The sequence below is a fragment of the Hippichthys cyanospilos genome, chromosome 8, assembly GCF_059441005.1.
Source record: "Hippichthys cyanospilos isolate Australia breed blue-spotted pipefish chromosome 8, RoL_Hcya_1.0, whole genome shotgun sequence".
NCBI classification, from domain to species: domain Eukaryota; kingdom Metazoa; phylum Chordata; class Actinopteri; order Syngnathiformes; family Syngnathidae; genus Hippichthys; species Hippichthys cyanospilos.
The window spans coordinates 22,208,467-22,227,363 of NC_142376.1; the positions used below are offsets into that span (position 1 = coordinate 22,208,467).

General features: G+C 41.4%; 1 pseudogene across 1 annotated transcript; it reads left to right on the forward strand.

Moving 5' to 3' along the window:
* The first annotated feature begins 12,663 nt into the window (after positions 1-12,663).
* Positions 12,664-18,895, forward strand: LOC148420539 (uncharacterized; annotated as a pseudogene). The gene is made up of 2 exons (XR_015866403.1): positions 12,664-15,458; positions 15,545-18,895. The product of XR_015866403.1 is annotated as an uncharacterized LOC148420539 (transcript).
* Positions 18,896-18,897: the final 2 nt, after the last annotated feature.

Below are 18,897 nucleotides of genomic sequence, written 5' to 3' on the forward strand. Positions count from 1 at the left end.
CTAATTCTGGCAAATAGTTCTGCTGGGAATGCCTTTTGTTTGCAAAGGATCGATTTGGTGTTTGGAGCTACACTGGATTTGCAAACTTCAATTTTTTAACCATGACAGCAATGATAAACCAAAGCACGACTAGACATGCACACTGTGCTTTTTTAAATCTTATGGGGACACCCGAGTGGATATGCCGTAATGTACATCTCAGTTCGAAGGTAAAGAGAGCTTCTCTATGCGCTACAGTGTTTATAAAAAGCTTTTGGGACCACCCAAGTGGAAACACTGTATATACAGTGGGCCCCCGAGTTACGAACTTAATCCGTTCAGCGGCTACGCTCGTAACTCTAACTGCTCGTACGACGGGCAATCCAAACCTATGTTAATTAGTGAATGCGTGCAACGCGTGCAAAAACCTTAGGTAAAAACATCACGACTTTATACACATAATAAAAATGAGGAACATAACCTACTGTACAGTTAAATTAAATAACATAAATATACTAAGGAAAAATGACATTTACCTTTGGGGCGACGTGACTTGAGCTGGGTGGAGGTGGAGGGGAGCAGAGACCAACCCGCAGAATTTATTTATTTATTTTCTTAAACGGGAACTTTTCTCAAACTAGAACATATCACCGGCGATTTCCTTCTCTTTAATCCATAATAGAAGAAGCCTCTCCATTTTGTTGTCGATCGAGGTCCGTCCCCCGGCAAGGAAAGTCTTGCCCTTAGAAGATTGCCGAGCGGTTACGGCCATACTCACGAGCAAGGTTAATCATGCATGCGCCTCCTTCGTATTTTTTTATTATCTCCTGCTTCGTTTCTATTGTCATCATCCTCTTATTTCTTCCTTTACCGCCACGAGCAATTTTAGAAGCCATGTCTAACAGATAAAGTTTGCAAAGTCTTAACAACATTCCTTCCTTCCTTCCGTTTTTGACTCATTTTCTCTCCTTCCTTCCGTCCCGACCAGCTGTGCCATCAAGCTAGATGAAGGCGTTCAACCAATAGTATATCGGCATCTCCATGACTGACACCGTGACTGAAACAGTGACTGTGACATTGTAAGAGCAATAGCATATCAGCGTAACTGTGTTATGCGTGAGCAGATGGTATTGTTGATGTACCAAAGCTAGATCAATTGTACGTACACTTCGACTGGCAAGGCGTCGTGAAATCTCAGTTAAAACCATCACGAAATTACACACATATTAAAACTTAATACCATATTCAACTGTACAGTTAAATTAATTAACATGGATATACAAAGGATAAATGACATTTTCCTCTGGGGCGACGTGACTTGAGCTGAGTGGAGACGGAGGTGAGCAGAGACCAATCCGCAGAATTTATTTATTTATTTACTTAAACAAGAACTTTTCTCAAACTAAAACATATCACCGGCGATTTCCTTCTCTTTAATCCATAATAGAAGAAGCCTCTCCATTTTGTTGTCGAGCGAGGTCCGTCCCCCGGCAAGGAAAGTCTTGCCCTTAGAAGATTGCCGAGCGGTTCCGTCCATAGTCACGAGCAAGGTTAACTATGCGTGTGCCTCCCTCTTTTTTTTTTATTATCTCCTGCTTCGTTTCTATTGTCATCATCCTCTTACTTCTTCCTTTACCGCTACTAGCAATTTTAGAAACTATGTCTAACAGATAAAGTTTGCAAAGTCTTCACAACATTCCTTCCTTCCGTTTTTCACTCATTTTCTCTCCTTCCTTCCATCCCGACCAGCTGTGCCATCAAGCTAGATAAAAGCGTTCGGCCAATAGCATATCGGCATTTCTGTGATTGACGTGACGCTGGCCAATAGCATCTCCGTGAGTGAGACCGGGTGACCTTAATCGACCAATAGCATATTGGCATCTCCGTGACTGACTCCGTGACTGACACCGTGACTGAGACAGTGACTGTGACGTTGTAAGAGCAATAGCGTTCACGTTGCCGTGTCAAGCGTCAACTACTGATTTTATTGACCCAGCTAAGCGAAAATATATTTACATACACAATGATCGGCATGTCGGATTGTTCGTAAGACGAAAGGTTAGTTCGTAAGTGGGGGACAAAAAACTCCGCGGTCCGCGCTTGTAAGTCGAAATGTTCGTAAAAGAGGGTGTTCGTAAACCGGGGACCGACTGTATATATCTCAGTGCAAAGAGAAAGGTTGATCATGAAAAGGTCAAGAAAAATCATGAGATATTGAAAATATTGGTGAGTGCAAGCCTTTTCTTAATTTATTATTTCATTTTTAATATGTTTGTGTTATTTTATTTTGTTCATATTCAATTAATAGAAAAGAAATAAAATGATGTTCTTGTATTAAACAGTGACTTGTCATTTGAACGTCATAAAATTTCAGCAATATTTATTTTAAATTATTAATATTTTTTCGTTTTGACAGCATAATGACTAGTTTTGATGGCTGATGCAGGTTTATTGAGGTTTAAGTGCTCCGGAAAATAACCTGTGCAGCCCAGTAATGCGTACATGTGAGCGCATGATTGGTAGTTGTTGTGCAAGTTGCTTCAAAACGGTAATGCATATACATGCTGACATACATATTACTGTCTGTGAAGTTCCACCCTAATTTCACTCTGAAGAGATACAGGGGGAGTCCACTTTTCCAACTTTTATTTTCAATTTACAAATTTGTTGGCTTCACATGGATCATCATTAGGCTGATAACCTTTAAAGCACAGGAAGCAAATACATTTCACATTTCAAACAGTTTCTAGGAATAAAATCAATGAATAAACCATTTTAAATTAAATGAATTCAATCAATCATTAAATCAAAGAATGACTCATTCACAGGAAATGCCCGCATCAAACAAATCAAATATTTCAAGATAACAAATGTAACAAACAAATCAGTCGCCTAAAGCAGCCCTTTTTCTTGGTTTTTTAAACAAACCTTTAAACCTACCAAACTCAGAATTCAGTATAGTGCTAATTCAACAAAAGAAAGCCGTGCAGGGACTAACTTCACTAAATTAAGCAACATAAAACGAAGAACGTTCACCAACCATTGGTGTCTTCTGGGCAAAACTCCTAGGAGACACTTGGGTGTAACTCTTTTGCCGATTTTGCTGCTGCAGGTTGAGCCACCTTTCCTGCCCAGGTGCTCGAATGAGCAGCCATTTTGTTGGTGGATTCTGGGAGACGTAGGCTTTATGGTAGTGGCACTATTTTGAATTCCAGCTCCTTAGTTTCAACTCAATACAGTCATTTCAAAGTGATTAGGTAAATTACGATATTACTGCATTTGAAAAGTAATGCATTACACTACTATTACATTAATTTTGTATTACTCTCACCCACATAACTGGAAATATGGATTGGCTTTCCAAAATATAGCTCATTACACATCCAGTGGAAGGTTGGCTTCAGCCTAAACCACAGGTGTCAAACTCAAGGCCCGGGGGCCAGATCCGGCCCTCCACATCATTTTTTTATGGCCCGCTAAATGCTGATTTGACTTCCAAGTTTCTGGCTAAAATAGCAAATTTGCAAGTTGTCTTTAACTTTTAAAAATATGTGGAGAAAATACAAGCATTTTTTAATTCACAATCAGCTTTTGCCGGCCTCTGATTTCAAAACTTGGTGCGTGTTTTACAAAAGCATTTAAAAAAGATTTGACTTCACAGTCATACCAGCCCTCTGACAGAAACTAGAACTACAATGTGGCCCATAGTAAAAATTAGTTTGACACCCCTGGCCTAAACACAGTACAAATCATTTGATCTGTATTGTACTGTAAATGTTTAAAGACATGATACAGAATCTTTTTTTAATTTAACATCAGTTGGCAGTGAGCATATCTGTCATGGGTTGTTGGATTTTTGGTTGTGGGGTTATTTTGAGGGGTTATGTTCTTTTCTGTTTTCATATATGGTTCTGCTCCTGCTCCTCTCGTGTCTCCCTGCGTTAGTTTTGATTTAGTCCACCTGTCTGTTACCTGCCCCTCGTGTCCTCCAATCCGCTCCCTTTGCCTGTTGTCCCTGCCCAGCTGCCGTGTGTTAGTTTGATTAGTTTGTGAATGTATTTAAACCTAGTTTCTGTCACAGCCCTTGTCGGAACATTGTCTTGTCATGTCATGGTCACATCTCCCGTGTCTCTCCCGTCGTAAGTCTGCCCCGTGTTTTCCCGCTAGCTTGCGCGTCGTTTTTGTTTTCTGTTCTACCAGCCTGCCTGCGGCCTTAGTTCGTGTTTTTGCCGTCCTGTTTTCTCCCGCTTTCGTTTCCGTTCCTTAAATAAATGGATTTCATCAACCCCCTGTCCCGACGCTCCCCTGCTTCTGGGTCCTCCTCCTCCGCAACCACGCCGGCCTCCACAACCGCCGCGCACCCCCGTGACAATATCACTATCTGCATTAATGTTTTCTTTGTCTAATGTTTAGCACGCACTTTAAACATGATTTTTTTATGTTCAACAATGAAAGAGCTCAGCTGCAACTTTTCTTGAAGGAGCGTGTGAAAAGGAAGTATTTTATTTTGTTCATGATCAACAGAGAGATCTCTGCTGAATAATTTGTTAATGCAGCAGCGTATGGAAAAACTTTGGATTGTTAATTGCAGCCTGCTCATTAAAAAATATATCATTTTGAAGATGAAAAGTTTATATTAGCAATTTTTTTTTCATTTCAAAAATTTTGCAAAAATGTCATCATACCTCATTCTTGTGGACTCAATCCCGTGAGGTATCTCGTCTCGGGGGATTTGTATCTTGTCCCATGCCTAATATATGTATATATTATTTTGATACTTCAATTTTCATATTATTCTGCATATTCACGAGAGGACTGCATGTATTTTTCTAATCGGAAATATGTATGCTTTTCCCACAAGTCCTAATTTTCTATTTTCTAAGTCCCATTGACTTACATTAGGCAAATTGACATTTAACTATAAATATTTACCTAAAAACTGTTTATTATGTTTGACAAACTCATTCATTATATTCAATACTTTATCATCTGTCTTAATTCCTAATTTATAATCATAATTTTTAGTAATTATTAGTAATTATTAGTAATTATTTTTATATATTCAAGCATTCACAAAAACAATCCTAATTATTAATATTTTTAATTTTTGTATTCTTTGTGCACCAGTACAGTATTCGGTCTTGTGACGCCCAACATTCATAGAATCATGACTCAAACAGTAATAAATATTTGTAAAGGAGAAGCAGTTGTTTTTGGCTTCATCCAAACCATCGTCAAGAGACAACAAAATCTTGCCTGCGTGAAGCTCTTTTTCTTTGTTTCCAGATGGAGCTCACATTCTTTTTCCCGTCTGGTGTTTTCTGAACTGGAATTGCATGGCGGATGGCGGCAGACCAGATTTTGCGCAACGACGCATCCGTGACGCAGCGCAGCAGACACGCAGCATGTGGAACTGCTCTCCTTCATTAATATGGTTGCATTGTGCTCCGTACATAGCACACACAGCAAAAGTATTCAAGTATTAATATTAATCTTTTAATGACAACTGTGTTGTTAATCACTCTTTTTAGCCAGTGCATAAAACCACTCTGGGGGTAGGCCTATTATGGCAAATCTCATAACAGAACTGACATGTTCATCGCTCATCTGTGAGGTGCTTAGTTAGTGTTCATCACACTAAAAGTCTGTTCACACACATTCGGCAATTCAAATAACACCAGCATCCTCTGTGCCACCCTCTGCATGTTTGGAAAATTGTCAATACAGTATTCTCAAGTTTCTCAAAAAATTAAATAATCAAACTTAACCCGCAGACATTAGAATGGTACAATTAGTCCGTGTGATCAGTGTTAAGTTTTCTCAAGAATATGAATAAACTGGTAAAGTCCCCTCGCTCGAATAAAGTTAACAAGTCTCACAACTGGCTTCAATGCAGCACGGATTTACACAGCGCTTCATGGTCAATTATGCAGTGTAGGAAAATTACCTCCAGTTTATCTTCTTTCATAGTGTCCTGAATTCTCTTGAGCATCTAAGCGTCAGATTTGGCGTGGTAACTTTGGAGAGCGTACTCCCAAGGTAACTTGTGCATCTTGTGGCGGTTAGCAAAGAAATACCGTGCATTCACCGGAAGAGGGCGATGTTGTATTTAAACATAACCTAACTTTGTTCTGTTCGATTTCTATATTTTGTATTTCGGTTGAAATGGCTCCATATTGTTTCTAAGTCCACCGGAGCAATAGTGTTAATTTATGGATGATTTTCAATCCGTCAGCTAGCAGAGTTTATTTAGGGTCGCGAAAGGGGCTTCCGGGAAAATTATTAACGCTGCTGTCATCAAGTCAGACGTGACGGCACGCGCATATTCATTGAAGACAAAAGTGTTTCCAGCTTTTTCTATCCTTAGCGGCCCAAAGTGGTATGTATGAGTTTGGTTTATGTTTAAATACATATTATGTTGTCCATAGCTGACATCTCTTTTGTATGTGTCAGTTCTACGGTGTGAACTGTTGCAAACAAGTGCACTCAGTAAAACATGAGTACGAAGAACCTTGGTGTCTCTCCCTTTTTTTTGGACAAAGCCGGCATACATCTTTTATAACCGCTGATATGCTGGGCCGTAGATTGCCCAGGCCTGCTCTATGTAATAGTTTTCTCCTTGCCTTTCATATTGTTTGTTTACTGAAACGGTTTGGACTGGCTGTCGGAGCTGCACATCATTCTCGTGAAGCACATAATTTACGCCGTCACTTTCCAGTTGACAGAGAATTTACCTCTGACTTCCTTAGACTAATTAACTCTTTCAGTGCCATGGACAAGAAGTTTCCGTGTAAAATTCTTGGCAACCTAAAGATTTTACATGACGAAAATTCTCGTCCATGTGCCAATGAGAAGAATTCTTAACTTCAGTACGTGACACTTCGGGCCAGTGCTCCCCTTAATATTATGCCAGTTGTGATGAAGTATATACTCCTAAAAAAAAAACATTGTGCAGAAAACACATCCCACAAAAAGATCATTCTTTTTTAGTCGAAAATGGCTTGGTATCACACAAATGACCTATTTTCAAACACCAATTACTGAAGAAGGAAATAAGGTAGGATCGTACTTTCTAGGCAGAATATGGAATCCAATCTTTCATATGGCCCCACCAATGTCTACACAGTCATAGAATGCCATATTTTTTGGTCTTGAAAGACGCGTCAAAAAGCTTTGAATCAGCTGGCACAAGGGGTTGCTGTCTTGGTATTGTTTTGTCTCAAGCAGAAGGAAGGCTGCTCAAGCCTGCCAGTTGGAGCACTCCCACAGCTGTGACTCTTATCAACGTCTCGCGATACATAATATTTTATCTTGCTACGTATAATATTTTATCATACATGCATCAGTTTCTCACCCACATGCTCACATATAGAAGGACAAGTACACAAGGTTCCGACCATAGACTTGCATTTTTTTCTGCCCCTTGAGGTCCAGGACCTTCATGTGGTTAGGGATCTTTGTATCAATTAAAAGAGGGGGGTCGCAGTGGCTGGCAGAGCGCAGTAGAATTGTCCTTGGCCAGTTCCTCTTCGCTCCCCTCATGCATGAGCTGGAAAGAGTGCCTTGTCTCGTTTTTTGTATACAGCTTCTTACAAATGTCTGACAAATGAACCTGACTCCCACGAAAAAAAAATGTGCGCACCTTCTGATAACATTACTGATCATTTGAAATGTTTGTAGTTGGACGTGACATGAAAGAACGATCTTAGCATTAATGCTATTGCTTGATGTTGCATACAAGCATCTGTTACAGGAAGCCCAATAAAAAAAGTAACATTTATTATGTACGAAGACTTGTTTTTTTTTTTTAAATGTAATGTATCAGTAAAATAGTGTGTTCATGAAATTGTGCTATTCTAATGAGAATTGACACGACCGGAAGTTAGTATAAGAAACAGGAATGACATGGCCTCGATGACGTTCAGACCAAATGCCACCTAGAAAAGAAACAAAAGGCTTCTTCCAACATCCCAGTGTGAACTGATAACATTCAAGATTTATGGGGCACTGATTTACCTCTCTTGAAAAGAATAGTCGGCGAATGAAGGACTTTTAAAGACACCGTCACCACGCACACATATGCACACACGAGCACGCACACACATGCACACCTGCATTCCTCAGTGGGACTACATGCTCCAAAAGGGTATGAGAACTGAATGTGGAAGGTGAAAGTTTTTCTGCTCCGACCTGTGGCAGGACTGGCCCAAGGCTTTGTGTACTTTCCCACTCTCTGTCTGCATTAAACCTATTGTTTCATTATGTTGTGGTCTGGGCAATCTTTCAACAAAAAAGAACACGCTAGGAACTAGTTTGACGCGAGAAGTTTTTCTAGGTTCTTTTAATTGGTGACCCTGACCTGATTCTTGGAAGATCAGACAGAGGACAGAGGAGGATCAGGACAGAGGAGTGGGCAGAGATTTTGCCGGACTTAGGTCTCCCCTGGTGCACCAAAAGTAAAGTCAGCAGAAACCTGTTGTATATCCGCATTCTGCTCGATTTAATACAGTGATCCCACATTTATTGCGGGGGTTACGTTCCAAAAATTGCACACGAAAAGTGAAATCCATCAAGTAGTCAGCTTTATTTTTTATTATTTTACAATGTAATATACAATATATTTTAAAGCCTAAAATGTATTTAAAACAATAGTTTGAATATAGTAATACAAGGTTGGAAACATTGCCACTCACGTATTTCACAGTCCCAGCTGTGCCGCTCCGCTTTAGTGTTTCTACTGAAGGCGTAGGAGTCTTTCTCCAAGAAGAACATTGTTATGGGTAGTTGTTGGCGCGCTCTCTTTTTTTGAGCAAGAAGATTTTTATAAACGGATATGCCTGGACATCAAATTAAAGTGAAGCCTCTTATAACAATACACTTGAAATTTTAATTTATGACAAAAGAAATCTAGGTAAAAGTCAGATTTCCAAAGCTGTGTATTTTTCCGTTGCTGTCTGTGTGCCTACATTAGTGTGTGCGTTTACTCTCGGTACGCCTACGACTCACGTGATCAGCTCCCAGAGACCAAGGTGTCAATCAATGTCCTTACTAGCACGTTTGTAACGTGTGCGCTTACAGGCGGTTACTGGAGAGACACAGGAGAGACAAAAGCGAGCTTTTGGATCCTCTTGCCTTTTGTTATAAATTGACAAGTGAAAAACCAACACAGTACAGCATCAAAATTGTATTTCTAGACAACAGTAAAGCCCCTGAGCCAATCAGGATTCAGAGCACAATGCACAGTAAAAAAATACCCACACTGTAAAAAAATCCGTGAAGCACCGAAGCCGTCAAAGATGAACGGCGATAGAGTGAGGGATCACTGTACAATATTACAGTATAGGCTCCTACTCAAGTCCTCGAGGGCCGGCATCCTGCGTGTTTTCTAGTTTTCTCTCCCCAACACACCTCATTCAAACGATTAGCTAATTGACTAATAAAGCAAGCTTGGCAGGAGCTTAAAACTGGTCCTAATCATTTGAATCAGCTGTGTTTGAAAGAGAGGGTTCGAATACATGCAGGATACTGGCCCTCGAGGACTGGATTTTGACACCTGTGCCCTCGATGAAGAGCTACTTCCATGAGTTACAGTCAAAACTTAATCGAAACTCGTTTTATGGAGGGTGAAACGTTTAAAAATGTGTCTTTGAGCAAGCAGCATTCAACCATTTTTTGGGGAATCTGCAGACAGAAGGTAAAAACCTGCTTGTAGGGAGTGTCAGACATCCCGGTACTGTAAACTAAAATTTGTTGTTTGTTGTTGTTGTTTTTAGTTGACAGGAGGGCCAGAACAATTGCTAAGTTGACAATGTACAACTTCTGATTAATACAGTAACAAAAAACATACTTTACATTTGCATGAACCAGAACACTGTCCCTATCCCATCCCAAACATGACATGATTTCAAACGGAGTGTGACAAGGGGATGTTAATTTTTCATTAATTTTATGGAGAATGTCAGAGACCTTTCATTAACATGCCTGCAAACTGTTTTAAATTGTGAAACTGTTTGCATAATATGCTTCTTATCAAACTAGCGAGAGATGGGATTGTACCAAATGTCCTGATCTGACTGGATACAAAGAAACATTGTCTTGCATTGCAAGGAGGAGTTGGGTCACGCCGTGAATCTGACTAAACTTCCGACAGGCCGTCAAGTTTATCTTCCTCTGGCAGCAACAACAAACTGTGATTGAATCATCAGTACAGCTGTTGGTTGCTTTTATCCCAATATTATACCTACATTGCTCCAAGATACAATCATCAATTGCTATACCTCTTCTGACTTCAAACCATGCCTATACTTAAGAATAAAAGAAAATAACTGATTATTCTCAACTGATGTTTCCATTACACTGAAACTGACAGACTGTGATCAACCAGAGAAGTTGCATTGCATGTGGCCTGGCACTGCATTGCACATTAATGGATGTCATTTTCGCAACCATCTGCCATTACAGGCAGTACAACATTTCACAAGCGCACGAAACATTAATAACAAGCATAATGGCGCCATCCATGTGTGTCAAGAATCGGGCATATATATTCTGAGTAGCAACTTGCAACCAAATTCTGCCCATTTGTTATTGATGAAAAAGGAGCATAAGAATCTCACACAGATGAATTAGGTAAACTTCAGTGATAGGAGTAAAATGGTTCATATGTGCATGCACACACGCAACCCCCGCGCAACCCCCCCCCCCCCCCCCCCCCCCCCCCACACACACACACACACACACGCAGGGGCTGTCACAAATAGTCCAGGCATAAGTTTGTCGCTGTATGACTTGTTGAACAGTTAATTCAATGCTATCATACTCTGTTTCCTCTCACTGGCGATCATGCAATTAACGTTGTTTAGTAATGATTAAAACGGTTAGGATGTCTCCAGCTGATTATGTTTGGAGCGGTAAGATATGAGTGGATGTTCTTCGATTAAAGAACATGGAAGCTCATTCAAATTGTCTGCTAATAATTGTTGCAAGAAGGAAAAATAACAATCGTGCTACTTGCTTTTAACTCGTCACAGGAGACGCATTCGAAGACCGGTAAAACTGAGGGAACTCTGAAAGACACTGAACTTTACTGCGATAAACGACAGACACTACAATAAAAAATAAATAGATAAACATAACTAAATAAATTGCTTTCATTTCATTAGCGGCCATACAATTACATTGAGTGAATCAATGATTGCCATATGCATCATGCCATGCCACATGCGACATTAAAAAAAACATTTTATTATCCCATGTTTGTTTTATCAGTAGCAGCAGCAAACAAAGACGACGACACGACGCAAATGGCTGCAATAAGTACAGACAGTATTCTAAAAATGTTTATTAAAGGAATGAGACCATTAGGGATGGTTGAGGAGGAGGGTTTCAATTGATTCAGATTTTACTGAACATCAGAAATTTCAGTCTAACACAAAAAAATATTTTTTACATTCTAGCTATGATCACTTATACTTCATTTTTTTGTTTATTGTTCTACTGGAGCATCTTTAATTTGATTGACTGTATTCTCAAATTTGGGAGACTGAGGGTAAGGTGCTTTCTCTAAGTACTGTAATTTTAGTGTAAGTTTGACATTTTTAAATTTTAACCGTAGTAACAGAGGACACGGTCCCGCTCAAATAACCGTGCTAATAGAGGACACGGATCAGGGTTTAGTTTTAACCGTGGTAATGAGGACCCGGCTATAAAAGGAATCATATATTAGATTGTTATCGTTATGTGTTTATTTCTTGTTGAGAATAGTGTGCATTGCTATCCATCCATATAGTCCTAGTTCATCTTGCCCCAATCCTTAGATAAAACTGTTGACGCAGGAAAGTGTGAGCTGGGACCTTTGTCCAGCTGTTGGTGGCGCCCGGCTGGCTCCTTTTGTTATGTCTTGTAATTAGCAATGCTTTGCTGAATGAATAAAAAGCAGGCGGGGACGCTTGAGCGGCAAACGCTGTTGGCAACGCATGAGAATATACAGTATGAAAAGCTTTCTCTTTGCCAGCAGAGGAAAGTCAACCTTGGCTGGTCTGAGTTACTATTTTGCTGCTTAGCAGCTGGGCTTGTCTTAGTCTTCTTTTAAAGATAACCCTGACAATGGCCCACTCCAATAATCGTTGTAAAAATAGGGTACACGGAGCGGTGTTTAGTTTGACAGTGCTACTCAGAAGGTGATGTGGGTCCCCTGGGGAGACGCGAAAAGTATCCTCCTACCTGGGGTGGCTTGGCAAAATATAATTGAGAAGTACTGCCAGTGTGGTGAAAAAACACACACAGCAGCAGGATGGGGTAGACACAGACATTGAAACAGTGGAGGGGGCAAACCCATTGTTTGATTTTACACTGCCCCCACCAACTGACTCCTCATCTCTTGCCACATGCATGCGACGCGTGCATCCAACAAATGCCAACTGGAGAAGCCAAGCAACAAATTACAACAGCTTTTCAACCGCTAATTATTAAAAGATTCAGACCAGACCACAATCTGAAATTTAAACTAGACCATCTGATATATATACCCCACCAATGGGAAATTACCCCATGATACCAGCCTCTCATGGGTTATTTTATCAAGAAATGACGTTGAAAGATTTAGATTTTTTGCAGAAGAGGCTCCCCGCATTGATGGGCGAAGGCGAGTCATGTATCCAAGCTTTCAAGAGACACACTGATGGTATGAATTTGGCTTGCGGCGACATGGTCAGATAAATTCAGGCATGCTGTTCCTCAGTTGACCAAACTGATGAAATCTTGAGGTGTTCTGGCCTTGTAAGGTTGAACCTGATTGGTTGTTCGCTCCTTCTACCATACAACTGTGCTCCAGGGCCTCTTTCCTTCTTCCGCGTCAACAGTTTCAAAACTTCCAGACTTCAAACCCACAATGAAGCCCACTGCACACTTCGATGCCTACCTGACCTTGCGGACAGATAAGAACGGTTCACATCCATCCCACGACAAGTAATCTTACGTGATTTGTAGAATGGCAGCTCTAGACACACTTTCTATGGAGGTCAGGGAGAAGCTTTCTGAAGACCCTGATCTCCTGGAAGGTAATGAGGGTTATTTTAATCAACATGTGACTCACCACGTAAAAATGTATGTTCACAGGCAAAACAAATCTGATGAGGGAGTGAGAGGAATGCAAGAACGGCTTCTAAGACTTCAATTAGCACAAGCACGCTAAAAAGCAAAAGACACAAAGGCCAAAAAGAAGGAGGTAGATCAACAGATGTCGATGGCTGAGGGACGGCCAGCGAGAGGCAGAGGAGCGTGTCGTGGAAGGGGGAACACCTATGAAAGTCGAGGCGGCTCTCGCCAAGCTCCAAATCAAGGCTGTTTCAAGTGTGGAGGTATGGACCATTGGTGGAGACAGTGCACGTTTCCTTGGCCAGAACAGGACCAGCACCAGGCCCTTCTCCCGTGAGAGGAGACAGAGGAAGACAACTTCTATGAGGCAAGGATGTCAGCAGCGCGGCCCGGCACCCTGGCAACAGCAACAACACCTGAGCCAGCCACACCAGCAGGCAGTCACCGGCCAGTTCTATCCAAATGCCGATGACCGGGCCAATGATGGGTTTTGTTGGACTTCCCACAACTCTCCCTGTCCCCACACCAGAAAATGACTATATTACTGCACAATCTCTCATCCACCGCTTAGTATCGACTGAAAATCGAGCACCTATTCATCACAAGCAGCCATCTACCGCAACTTGAAAGGACTGACGGATCACTTGCAGAGGTGTGTCCTTCACTTGTCACCCCGGTCCACAGATGGCCAGGACCATGATATGAACTAAAAGAAAGAGGGGGTGACTACTTTACTTTCCTGCAGTGGAAACCCTGAATCGACTTGTTCTTCTCACCCATCCTCTCCATCTCACACTGTCGTATGATCTCAACAACGATCTAATTTATCAGGAAGTATTTCAAACAATCAAAGGTGATGAGTGGAAATTGACTAGCCACCAAATTTTTGTGGGGAAACGAGGCAATGTGACGTACACATAACCAACAACTAAGCAATCTGGATTAAATTTATCGGGAAGCATTTCAAACAATCAAAGGTGATGAGTGGAAATTGACTAGCCACCAAATTTTTGTGGGGAAATGAGGCATTGTGACGTATTCATAACCGACAGATAAGCAATCTGGATTTAATTTATCAGGAAGCATTTCAAACAATCAAAGGTGATGAGTGGAAATTGACTAGCCACCAAATGTTTGTGGGGAAACGAGGCATCGTGACGTACACATAACCGACAGATAAGCAATCTCAATTGTTCATGATAAGTGAGTCATCCACACGTAACAGTTGCTGTAGGGCCATGCTGGGAGGCACGTGAACTGGGACCCATGGCGCGGCAATTCCAATTGGCGAATGATTGGACATAAAGTGAAATTTCCTTGGTATTGTATTTCCCATAGCACATTGGTATTTAGGTCTTTTATTCAGGTTGACTTGGTGGATCTGGGGTTGCTGGAGCATGTCACACTCACTCGATTTCACAGCAGGGCGCTCACAGATCACGAGGAAGCTACTCTGCTGTTGGGCAAGTTACTGGACTCGTTGTGGTCTGTGGGCCCCGCTGACGTAGGCTTTTACTACCCTTTACTTCCGGCACCATTCAAAGTTACACAACATCATTTTGAGCGTGCCCCAATACGCATGCAAACCAATGGCTTCAGATCGCATTACTAAATACTCTTGAGGGACTATGGGAGGCTGGACTCCTTTAGTTATCGGACTCCCCCTTCAACACTCCCATTCGCCCAGTTCTGAAAGTGGATCATAAAAGTTGCCATATGGCACATGAACTTCAGAAAATTGACACCATTACTGAAACGCCTTGCATTCCTGTGCCGGACCCACATCACTGTTTGAGCGTGTTGAGCCCATCAATGCAATTGTTCACTGTGATTGATTTTGCTGTGATTGATTCTGCATTTTTCAGCTTGCCACTGGCAGAGGAGTGCAGACAATATTTTTGCCTTCACATTTTCCGAATGTCCATTACAATATACAGGTGTTCCCCAAATTTTGCAACAACCGGTAGAGGTACCAGAGGGGGCCATATGATCCAATATTATAACAACTGACTAATTGGTGAGTTGGCTTAAATCTGCTCAACCATTACGCCTCTATTTCTTACTCGACTTGGTGAACTGGGGTTCAAAGTGTCATGGGAAGGGTTAGAGTGTTGCCGATGACGAGCGCAATTTTTGACATGACTTTGTTCAGATGGTGACCCAAGACTTAAAAGCCGGACTAGACTTTTTGTGTTCTCCTCTCCGAGGAGATAGGGTCCCCTTCACCAACGACTGTTGCTGGAGGAAAACTTCAGGACCACCGGGAGGAACCGAACTCAGACTTCCAGACCATTTGGATGACCAGCGATTTCCCCAAACCATCAGCACAAACGGCGGAGTTAATGGCCATGTGTATAGCCCATGAATTGGCAGAATGCTAAAAGGTGACAATTTTTCCTGATTTGGCTTATGTAGTTGGTTGCTCGTACTGTATATGGACCTTTCCGTCTGGCGGAGTCAAATGTTACAGCTACCGGTCGAGTGGCTCACATGGACTTGGTTCAATACCTGGACGATGTGATAGACAGACCAGCAGAGGTGGCAGTCATCGAATGCACAGGACATGATGACACAGCCAATACGCCAGTGGCACGGGGAAACCTAATCTACCGTCATAGAGGCAAAAGCAGCTGCGAGTTACCAGTCTGAGATGTCAGGATTTGGCTTTTAAAGAGGTAAAGGTAAGTGGAAATGTAAAGGGGTTACGTATGTAGAACAGATGAGGCTTTGGTTCAGCCCGCTGAGAGAGCCAAAATGTGTGCCGCTGCCACTTGGTGACTGCATGGTTCCGTCTTGGACGAGACCCATGAAGTGACCACAAAAGTAATGTGTCCACATTGTCTAGACTCCGTCACTGGAGGCACCCTGACCTCGCTAAAGTTTTAGTTAAAGAATTTGGTATGATTTGTCTTAAAGGAAATGTAGTATGAATAAAATTAGATGTAAAATATGTCAAACTTACAGTGTGGGCCCTACAACTAAAACAAAGATACATCAAACAGAAACCGACCAGTGCCCAAAAAATGTAGTGGACTATCCTGACATGTTGGTCTAAGTCCAGTTCAAAAGGTACTTTTTAGTAAATTTTTATTGTTGACACTTTTTCAGGGTGGCTAGAGGCCTGTGGTACAGAGGATGCACAGTCTTTGATCAAAGTCCTCATCAATTAGCTCATTCCAACTCACAGGTTCCCGTGGATCATTAGATACAACAATGGCTCACATTTCACTGCAACCTCACTGGCTATGGTTGAGGAAATCACGAATGATGTATTGATGATGCATGTGACTTATTCATTGACCCGTATTTATGTTTGCGGCTTAAACATAAATATGGGTCAATGAATCATTCACAATCACAGGCCAATATGGAGAACATGAAAACAACTCAAAAAACGCTTTCCAAAGACATGCGCTCAGACAGGGCTAAATTGGCTCCCAGCCATGTCATTGGTGATAATCTGTTAATCAACGAAAAGGGTTCCCACTTTTTGGCTATCCGATGCCGGGTCTATCCTTGGTTTGCTCCACCCAGACCTGGCCCCCAAAGGGTATAAACCCTACTGGGAGCAGCTGTCATCGCTGGAGTCTTCTCTTTGCATTGAACACCCGACAGTGGGACACACACATGCAACTGACCTTCCATTGGTTAGGCCCGTTCAAAATTAGTGCATGGACCGCTTACGAGGTTTGGTTGGGCTCAAAAGGGGGACAGGTGGTACCACATGTCACAGACATGTCCTGCCCCATTGAGAAGTTGCATTTTGGGGGACTTTTTTTTCTTTCTCTGTTTTGTTTTTTGTCTTTATTTTTTGTTCTCTTTTTGTTTTTGTTTACTCTTGATGTCTGCTTTGTGGGATCATTTGTGTTTTTTAGGTGTTGAATTGTTTAACAATTCTAACAAAAGGGGGTGTGCATTCCAGTTATAACTTACATTGTTGTTTCTATTAGCCATTGATATTTGTCTGTGTGTCTATGTATTTTATGTTTGGTGAATCAACATGAGTGTTTTACAGCCTTCCTAAAGCCGCTGATGGTCTGGGCTCCCCTGGAGCCAATATGCAATTGCAGGCTTTGATATGGGAGGTAATGCTTGGGGTGGAGTGGACGACCCCACCTATTTAGATGCAATTGACGACAACCCCTTCCATTCTGACGTCATAATTTTTGGGCAGACGGAAGGGCTCCGTTGTCACTTTGGCAACCACTGTTTTGATAGTTTTGGGTGTGCTATCGCAGGGTGATTGTTGTATTCTCCCTTACTTCGGCAGTTTTCTTCTCAGGATCATGCACAAGGCTTTGAAGGATAAAGACCTGTTAGGGTAATTACATCTTGTGTCGCTGAATCCTGATCCAATTGATGTGGGGGTGGCTGGCTGACTTCCTGACTTTGGCACTGTTGCCTTATAGATGTATCCTTTTGGTGTGTGACCTCTAATAACTAGAGGTCAATTGGGGGATAATAAGAAATGTGTTTTTTTAAATGCAATGTATAAGTAAAATAGTGTGTTCATGAAATTGTGCTATTATTATGAGAATTGACACGACCGGAAGTCAGAATAAGAAACAGGAATGACTTGGCCCCGAAGACGTTGAGACCAAGTGCCACCTAGAAAAGAAACAAAAGGCTTTCTCCAACATCCCAGTGTAAATTGAAGAAGATATCATTCAAGATTTATGGCTCACTGATTTTCCCCTCTTCAAAAGAATGGCCGGCGAATGAAACTTTTAAAGACACCATCCCCACGTACACACGTACACAAACGCACACCTGCATTCCACAGTGGGACTACATGCCCCAAAAGTGTATAAGAAGTGAATGTAGAAAGTGAAAAGTTGCCAATTTCTGCTCCGACCTGTGCCAGGACTGGCCCGAGGCCTCATGTACTTTCCCACACTCTGTCTGGATTAAATCTATTGTTTCATTATGTTGTGGTATGGGCGAAGTTTCAAGAAAAACGAACACGCCAGGAACTAGTTTGACGCGAGAAGTTTTTCTAGGTTCCTTTTGCAATCAGCTATAAACAGGCAGTCCAGTTCAAGAAAAGGCATCTGATAAATAAGGCTGAAATGTGTTCTTGAACTACTACCTATTGGTCATGGTTATTCATCCAAGCCAGAGGACAAGGAATGTGACGTTAGACAGGTAATCGGTTTTGGGAAGGTAAAAACAAGAACCTGAAATATAGCTCAACCTTCCAGATTAAAAGCACACATTTTCAAAGTAAGATATAACTTATCATTAAAAACTAAAGCACTTGAACGATTCATAACATAAAGTAAAGGTCATCTTAATGCTCCTGCATGTGAACAAGGGTGAACTCAAAAGTTGTGTCATTCTGCTAGTTCTTTTCTTGAAACCAAGAAGGTAGCAACTTTCTTTTTATCACAAACACCGCTAAAAGCTAACAAATGGAGAATGTAAACAGGAAATGCAGCTTGCCCTTCCAGATTAAAAGCAAATATTTCAAAATAACACAGGTGAGTAGACAATACAAACTGGAGTGCTTGAATAATCCATATCACAGAATAAAACTAAAACGAGGTTTACATAACATCGGTATATTTTCAGTACTTTATATGGAAAAGCCCGATATCTTGCGATTAGAGCATGTGCAGAACACAAACCAATGACCCGTCAAAAGGAAGTACCTAAATTGTTTACATGACTAAATATTGGAGTTAGAAGGAGGTAAACACAGTCTATGTGTCTCGCGAATGACACATCTATCTGCTCTTTGACAGATTGGATAGGCTACAACTCAACAGAAAGGTTTGCATATATAGTGTATGGATTGTTTCAGAAAAAAATCAATATTGTGGT